Genomic DNA, 9647 nt, shown 5'->3' on the forward strand with positions numbered 1-9647 from the left:
AGTAATCTTTCGTAACTTCATCTCAGGAAGAAGATATAACGACCGATATATTAAATACCCGATGTTGGCTAAAACTGTAACACCTAAAATAGACTAGAGAAAATGTTGCCCTGATCAGAACTATAATAATACCTAGACTACAATATGATATTTTCCTTATAAAATAAATTTTTGAATATACTTACCCGGTGAACATATAAATAGCTGACGTCTCTGTCGGTCGACAGATTCCAAAAACTCACGAGCGGTCGTCATGAAGGATGCCGGGTGTGCCCCCCAGCGCCGACTATCGGCCAGATACCGCATATACTTCTCAACCAAACCAGTTTTTCTCAGTCCGTAGGGTCTCTATCGGGGAGGAAGGGAGGGCCTTTAATTTATATATTCACCGGGTAAGTATATTCAAAAATTTATTTTATAAGGAAAATATAACTTAGCCGGTGAATATATAAATAGCTGATTCACACCCATGGTGGTGGGTAGAGACCAGTATTAAAACAATAAAGGCGTATATGCTCAAGAGTTTTTGACAACTATTCAAAAAACAAACTTAAGTATAGGTACCTGGTAAGGAAGCTGACTCTGATGATTACTCTGCCTCATTAGTCCGCTATCCTCACGAAGCCCAGCGATCCTCTTAGGATGCTGAAAGACTCCCAGGAGCTGCTATATCCAGGGTGAACACCCCTATAACAGGACCTCATCAATACCCTTAATCTGGGCGCTCTCAAGAAACAATATTTTGACCACCTGCCAAATCAAAAAGATTGCGAAAGACTTCTTAGTCTCCCGTACAACCCAAAATATGATTAAAAATTTCAAGAGTAGATTAAAAGGATATTGGGATTAAGGGAATGTAGTGGTAGAGCCTTCACCCACTACTGCACTCGCTGCTACAAATGGTCCCAGTGTGTAGCAGTCCTCATAAAGAGTCTGGACATCTTTCAAGTAATATGAAGCGAAAACCGACTTGCCTCTCCAAAAGGTCGCGTCCATAATACTTTTAATGGATCTATTTTGCTTAAACGCTACAGAAGTTGCTATCGCTCTAACTTCATGAGCCTTGACTTTAAGTAAATTATGATCCTTCTCACTTAAATGAGTGTGCCTCCCGAATCAAATGTCTAATAAAATAAGACCACGCATTCTTAGACATGGGCAAAAATGGCTTTTTAACGGAGCACCATAAAGCCTCTGAACAACCTCGTCGCGGTTTAGTTCTGGATAAACAAAATTCAAGAGCTCTAACGGGGCACAGCACTCTTTCAACTTCATTCCCCACAATCTCAGAAAGACTGGGGATTTCAAATGATTTAGGCCAAGGACGAGACGGAAGTTCATTCTTGGCCAAAAAACCAAGTTGAAGAGCGCATACTGCTTTATTAACGGAGAAGCCGATGTTCTTGCTAAAAGCATGTATCTCACTAACCCTTTTAGCCGAAGCCAAGCTCACCAAAAAAAGTGTCTTGAGGGTAAGATCCTTCAGGGAAGCTGAATTTAATGGTTCAAACCTGTCTGACATAAGGAACTGTAGGACCACGTCCAAGTTCCAAGCAGGAGTCGAAATATGACGCTCCTTGGCAGTCTCGAAAGACTTAAGCAGGTCTTGGAGATCTTTGTTATTAGAAAGATCCAAACCCTTATGCCTGAAAACAGAAGCTAACATGCTTCTGTAGCCTTTAATGGTGGATGCAGAGAGGGAGCGACCGTTTCTCAGATAAAGCAGAAAATCCGCAATCTGCGCTACAGAGGCACTTGGAAGAGGAAATAGAGGAGGACTTGCACCAGTCTCTAAATACCTCCCATTTCGACTGATAGATCCCGATGGTAGAGGATCTTCTAGCCCTCGCGATCTCTCTAGCTGCCTCCTTCGAAAACCCTCGAGCTCAAGAGAGTCTTTCGATAGTCTGAAGGCAGTTAGACGAAGCGTGGGGAGGCTTTGATGAAATCTCTTTACGTGAGGCTGTCGCAAGAGATCCATCCGTAACGGCAGACTTCTTGGAACGTCTACCAGCCATAGAAGTACCTCTGTGAACCACTCTCTCGCGGGCCAGAGGGGAGCAACCAACGTCAACCTGGTCCCTTCGTGAGAGGTGAACTTCTGCAGCACCTTGTTTAGGATCTTGAAAGGTGGAAAGGCATAAACGTCCAGGTGAGACCAGTCCAGCAGGAAAGCGTATATGTGGGCTGCCTCTGGATCTGGAACTGGAAAGCAGTAAGTCGAGAGCCTCTTTGTCAGTGAAGTCGCAAAAAGATCTATGGTGGGTTGACCCCATGTCATCCATAGCTTCTCGCACACAGTCTTATGCAACGTCCACTCCATGGAGATGACTTGTCCTCTTCTGCTGAGGCAGTCCGCCAAGACATTCATTTTTCCTTGCACAAATCTCGCCAAAGGAGAGATGTTACTTGTCTTAAATGGAGTTCCTTCTGATCCGTGGACCAAAGACCCGAGCATTCCAGACTGTCCAGTGGAGCTCCCTAACCCAAATCCGATGCATCTGAATACAACACATGGTTTGGGTTCTTGATCGCAAGAGAAAGACCTTCTCGAAGTCTGATGTTGCTGTCCCACCAAGTCAGACATGTCTAGACTGAGTTGGAGATTGGGAAAGAGATACTCTCTAAGCCCTTCTCCTTGTTCCAATGGTTTAGGTGAAATTGGAGAGGGCAAAGGTTGAGTCTCCCCAGAGAGAAAAACTACTCCAGCGATGAAAGAGTTCCCACGAGGCTCGTTCAAACTCTTACAAAGCAACTGCTTTTCTCTTGCAAGTGAAGGACTTTTAACAGAGCTTGTTCCATTCTTGTGGGAGACGAAAAGGCCCGAAAAATCCGACACTGTATCTCCAATCCCAAATAAAGAATAGTCTGGGATGGAGTACTGTAAGTTATGACTTCTCTACGTTCACTATGAGACCTAGCTCCTTGGTTAGGTCTAATGTCCATTAGAGGCTCTCCAGACAGCGATTTAATGACGACGCCCTGATTAGCCAGTCGTCAAAATAAAGGGAGGCTCTGAATCCTCAAAAAATGTAGAAAGCTTGCTACATTTTGCAAGGGCCTTGTAAAAACAAGAGGAGCAGGAATGAGGCCGAAGCACAGTGCTCGAAATTGGTACATTACTTTCCCGTCCACAAACCTCAGATGTTGTTGAAAGTTTGGATGAATCGGGATGTAGAAGTATGCATCCTGAAGGTCGAGAGAGACCATCCAGTCGCCTTCCCTTATTGCTGCCAAGACAGATTTGGTAGTCTTCATCGTGAACTTTGTCTTGACAATGAACACATTGAGCGCACTTACATCTTAAGTACTCCTGCAGTGAACGTGGCTGCCAGATCATTGGAGCCATCCCTGATAGCCTTGTTCCTGCAGTGAACGTGGCTGCCAGATCATTGGAGCCATCCCTGATAGCCTTGTTCATGCATGACATAATTGTACAGCAATACATTGACAATTGGAGAGACCTTCTTACTTAAGGCTCCTAGTGACCAATCCAACAAATAAAAAACTTCAAACGCTCGAAAAAAACTCCTAACAGGAGATGGTCTAGCTCTGAAGCAGACCATAAAATCTTGGAGCGTCTCATGGCTAGACGACGAGGAGAGTCCACTAGGCTTAAGAAGTCTCCCTGGGCAGAGGCAGGTACTCCCAAGCCGAGAACTTCTCCTCGAGCTTCTCCTGTGTCACACCAGACGCCCGAGCGAGAAGCTAATTAAGAAGGAGGAAAAGCAAAAGCAGACTTTCCTAAACTTCTCCTGGATTCCAACCAGTCTCCCAGTAAGAGCATGGCCCTCTTGGAAGAACAAGAGAGAACTGACTTCGTAAATGTAGGAGTCGAAGAAAGTCATGCCAAGAGTAAACTCAGACGGCGGAGCAGCCGTTACAAAACGAGTAGGACAAAATTTCACTAAAGAAATTCATAATTAAAAAACAAGGGATTGTTGGACCACCCTAGGTTACTCCTCTTCTGAATGACTCCCCAAAGGTACATTAGTTGAAAGGGGGTCATCAACTACTTCAGAAGGCACATCATCTGATAAATCTAAAGTCTTGCGAGAAGGAGATTTATATTCAGAATGACGTGAAGGAAAAACCTGACACCTTGTATATGAATAGAAGTTAAAGTTGGAGGGTCGATGTCACGTTGTGACTGCAGAGAATGTTATTCTACTACACGTCGTGACAGAAGTAACTGACGTTCAAACGTCCCGTAGTAACAGCGGTGACTGCTGTTCGATGCTATATCGTGACTACGATGACTGACCCTCGACGTCACGTCATGCCAACGGTATCTACCGCTCAACGTCACTTCGTGTCTGCGGTGTCTGCAGCTCAACGTCACGCTGTGACTGCGGTGGCTGACGTTCAAAGCGATCAAAGTTACATCGAGATTTATGCTCCGCATCTCGTTAAACAGCAAAGCTGTCACTAGGGATAACGTCAGCGTGGCGTAACAAAGCTCGTCTAGAAGATTGAAGACCCGAATCACGTATCCCAGAACCGTGACGTACAAAAAGCAAAGGATCCTTTCGCACAGGAACAGGATCGAAAGCTTCTATTAAAGAAGAAAGCTTTAACAGCATATCTTGCAAAACACTTCACTTCGGATCAACCTGTGACTGCGGTGGCTGACGTTCAAACGTCACGTAGTAACAGCGGTGACTGCTGATCGATGCTATATCGTGACTACGGTGACTGACACTCAATGTCACGTTGTGTCTACGGTGTCTACCGCTCAACGTCACGTCGAGTCTGCGGCAGAAACGTCTGTACATGAACGTCATCGCTATGAACGGGACTCTTATGATGACTACAGCTAAGACGTTGAACTTGTTCTGAAGGAACTAATAAACGTTTCAAACGTCTCGAAACTTTACGCCCAGGCTTTTAAAGAGACGAATCATCGGAAGACGAGGAGAAACTTCGTCTCTCCTGTCTTATGGCAAGGACGTGCTTGATGAGCAACGTCTGATACCTTTGAGGGAACGTCTGTTCGTTGGTTTACACTCCTCACTCCCTTAGGTCCTACGACATTCCTTCTCCCTGGTGCAGGGGAGCCTGAAAGAGGTCTCGGACTAGGCAAGTGACAAGCACGAACAAACGAACCCTCCGCAACACAGAACATGTTTTTTGCACTTCACTGATATCACATTTTTTAATAATTTCACATTAGACATGAATAAAACTGATTTCTACCTAAAGCACACAATTCTCCCTTAAATCAAAAGGTTAGAATTGCGAAATGAGTCGTATAATGTAAGCACATTAGTACAAAATGAAACACACATGCAAAAATCAATAAACATATACATATATATCGAATAAAACAGAAATATATAAAGTTAAAAAGATCAGTAACTGGGGATGAGACTAAACACTAGTTCACTAAGGACTACGTTTTCAATCTCTCACCGTACAGTGCCTTGGGACGAGAATAAAAACTAAAACGTTTTATCCTCTCTCCCCGTACAGAGACTTGGGACGACAGTAAAAAAACTGAAGCGAGAACAACGTTACTCGCTCCCAAACTCCTTGTACAGAGACTTGGGACGAGAATAAAGATCGGATCGTTCTCTCTTTCTCTCTCTCTCTCTCTCTCTCTCTCTCTCCCTCTCTCTTGTCACTCACAAGAGAATGGCCCACTCACCCATCGTCAATAACAGGTTATTTGACTAAAGGAAAAAACTGAAAGGACTCAGAAATTGAAAATCAACATGTTCCTTTAAATTAGTATCTAAAAAACTTCAGTTTGAAAGAAGAATGAAAAAACGTCAAAATCGATTTACTCTTTCTGCAAAGTGAAACCGTGATTCTCTCTTTCTCTATCGTAACGATAGAGCGCAAACTGCGTAGCATAAATAAACCAAACGTTAGTTCATCTTTGAAAAACAGCACGAAGACTATTCAAAGAATAAATTTCTTAAAATATTTTCTAAAAATATCCATCTCATCACTCTTACAGAGCAACTGTTTTAATCTAAACAAAAATAAAAGTTGAATGGGCTCAACGTTGTTTAACTTCGTTTTCCAAGTTAGGACCGCCTACAAAGAATAGGTAAAGGCCGCATATAAACAAAAACATAAAATTTACTTCGATGTTTAGTATAAATGGAAAGCTAATCGAAGAGGCCTAATAAAGGCGGGTGAGATATAAAATATATAGAGGTAAATCTATAAATATCAACAATAATTTATAAAGTGATAAAATAATTACTAAAAGCCTTTAACACACTTCCGTACACTGAGGGAAGGGTCGGCCATCTTTTCTCTATGGAAAAACCAGAGCGAGATTAAAAAAGCAAGGGCAAAAACTTTTCTTCTCCTTTCAACAGCATTTCTTTTGAAGATAGTATAGAATAATCCAACACGGCGAAAGCAATAAGACCAAAACCAAGTACTTCACCAATCGGTAGAAAACTCGAGGTCAAGCGCGAGCGGAATCAGTGTTGTCTTTAACACCGACAGAGAAAAACTGGTTTGGTTGAGAAGTATATGCGGTATCTGGCCGATAGTCGGCGCTGGTGGGCACACCCGGCATCCTTCATGACGATCGCTCGCGAGTTTTTGGAATCTGTCGACCGACGGAGACGTCAGCTATTTATATATTCACCGGCTAAGTTTAATATTTAAAAATACTAAGATAAGCTATACAACAACCATCTCCAAAACCTGTGAATTCTCTCCGCTTGTAAAGTTTGGCTGATTTACAGCCGGATTCAATGCAAGGTAATTGTTGGAATGAAATTGCTCAATCCACGCCAGTATATGATTTACCATAAAAAAAAACGGACTTTGACATAGGAAAAATCTATTTTTGGGTGAGATAGCCACGTCGTCCTGATGGAAGATCCTTCCGGCAGCTTCCTACTGTATAATATATCTGCGAGTGATATTACAAGAGAATTACCGTCAGGTATCACAGGCTTCTAGCCCCCGGAATGACTATCCTAAGATATCGTGTATAATCAGGGACATATCCGTAGATAACCATAGATATCTGCACCCCTAACAGACATAACCCAGTCTAGTAATCTAGGAAATCCCTTAAAATCAATCATATTAACTTATGTGTCAATGCAGTGTATAAACCTTAAAAGAACAATAGAAAAACAAATACAACAATAATAAAAATACTGAATAACAATATAAATCTTCATTAATTAGACTTTAAAGCACATGGAATCTTGACCTGCGGTAAGCAAACTCTAGCCTAACAAGGGGTTTACATTAGGTTAGCAATCTAGGCTACTATAGTCAGTTCTTTTTAGTGAGGCAGATTTGCACCGACTCGCAGGGGTGCCATTTTAGCTCAGAGAAGTTTCCTGATCGCTGATTGGTTGGACAAGATAATTCTAACCAATCAGATAGCAGGATACTTTTCTGAGCTAAAAGGGCACCGCTGAGATTCGGTGCAAATGCGCTTCATTAAAAAAATGAGTATAGTTCTTATTTAAAGAATTTTGTTAATGACATTTGTTGAGTCGCACTATGTATTAGGTTTAACTTGTCAAATACGCAACATTGCTAAATTTAATTAAGTGAATACTTTTTTCTTATTGTTTTTGAAGCAGCAATCGGCGACGTTTACCAAAAATTGTAGTTAAGTCTTCACAACTAAACAAAATATCATTATAAATACCATTTCCACTATAAAAAATAACATTTGAAAATAATTATAGTATAGTATTTCTAATAAAGAAAACAATAATGGTTCCTGGTATCAGGCATATTCTGTGATGTGTCTAAGCCAACCTAGACTCTTACACTAATTACTTATGTTTGGTTATTCATGCAGTGTTTATGCCAGCTCCTGTAAGATGGCTGGACAGAGAATATATCAATGAGGGTTTCACGTATTACAGTGCGTAATGACAGGCGATTTTTTAAAGTAAAATTTACGTTACTTGAAAGAGGTCGACTGATGATGTGCAAACGATGAGACCTTGGAAAGTTGTGATTCAGGTTCAGGAATTTGTTTGGGAAATAGCGTGACGTTGCCATGGAAACGATCTTCTGCCGCTTGCATACAAGAAAGTAATGCAAATTGTTTTTCTTTTTAATTTTATAACGACAAACATTAATAGCAGCATACATAACGTATTTAAGTCTAAAGTAATTCATTAGAATTTTTATTGATCGTTTAATGTAATACCGTATTTTTTTTTTATAGTATATGATCAATTTCTCTATCTTTTCATATTAGTCTATGTTGAATCAATTCGCTTGGAACGATGTTAGAATAACCGTATCCTCTGAATGCATCAGAACAGATCCTTTGAACCAATCAGGCATATGATAAGTTCCCCCAGCCATCATTCTCACGTTCTAAATAATTAAAAATATACAATAATTACATTACCATCTACATGGGCACCCCTTGTCCCCTGTTTTATGAAAATGTTTTATTTCCTACATTTTCTTATATTATTGTGTGGCTGCAGTTTTATCATAAATATATATATATATATATATATGTATATATATATATATATATATGTATATATATATATATATACATATATATATATACATATATATATATGTATATATATATACATATATATATATATACATATATATATATATATATATATATATATATATATATATATATATATATATATATATATATATATACATATATATATATATATATATATATATATATATATATATATATATATATATATATACATATATATATACATATATATATATACATATACATATATATATACATATATATATACATATATATATACATATATATATATATATATATATATATATATATATATATATATATATATATATATATATACCATAATTCTGCTTGGCCAAGGATTCGAACCTTAGTGCAAGAACTGCTGGTGCTCTTCCAATATGTGATCTACCCGGTTGTTTCTCTTCCAATATGTGATCTACCCGGTTGTTTCTCTTCCAATATGTGATCTACCCGGTTGTTTCTCTTCCAATATGTGATCTACCCGGTTGTTTCTCTTCCAATATGTGATCTACCGAGTTGTTTACATTCCAATATGTGATCTACACAATAACAACCCATATTTCCCCAACAAACTTGCAAACTACGGGGTTTTTTACCCATTAACTATCCATTATTAACAATTAAACATTGCAAAATATCTAGTCGTCAGCATTCCAGTATAAACCAATCTTCAAAAAATTAAATTTGAAATATCCATTTGGAATATTTATTTGGAATACAATCCATATAATGTGGATTCACGCAGAGTTTGTAAGGAACGTTATTTATAATGAAGAAACAGCTGTAGCCTACTTACGTGAAAAGAATTTATTGGATGATCTTGAAGTTGTTGCCATTAATTGTGATAAGTGCGGAAGTGTTATGAAAAATAAAAGACGTAAAGTGAAAGGAAGTTTTGTACCTGTAATGAGATGTCCAGTGAAAGGATGTCAAACTTTTAAAAGTGCTCGTACTGGAAATAGTTTTTTACATTACTCTGATTTAAATAATAAAACGAATTGCAAACTTTCCTTATGCCAGATTCTGGATATTGTGTATTTTTTTTGTGTGTGTGTGAAACCCCTATCAATTATGCTGAAGTTATCACTGGACGATCTCATTCCACACTAATTTACTGGTATAACATGTGCCTTGAAGTTTG

General features: G+C 39.3%; 1 protein-coding gene across 5 annotated transcripts in view; it reads right to left on the reverse strand.

Moving 5' to 3' along the window:
- LOC137634471 (intraflagellar transport protein 74 homolog) overlaps nucleotides 1–7993 on the reverse strand; it is a 180458-nt gene extending 172465 nt beyond the window's left edge. For 3 of the 5 annotated variants that reach the window (XM_068366887.1, XM_068366891.1, XM_068366890.1), the window contains exon 1: nucleotides 7905–7956. The gene's annotated coding sequence lies outside the window, so the exon portion shown is untranslated. Of the gene's footprint in view, nucleotides 1–7773 lie in introns of all 5 variants that reach the window. The other 2 variants (XM_068366888.1, XM_068366889.1) reach the window with 2 other exon arrangements.
- Between the last annotated feature and the right edge of the window lie 1654 nt (nucleotides 7994–9647).

This window comes from Palaemon carinicauda, chromosome 44 (assembly GCF_036898095.1).
Source record: "Palaemon carinicauda isolate YSFRI2023 chromosome 44, ASM3689809v2, whole genome shotgun sequence".
Lineage (NCBI taxonomy): Eukaryota > Metazoa > Arthropoda > Malacostraca > Decapoda > Palaemonidae > Palaemon > Palaemon carinicauda.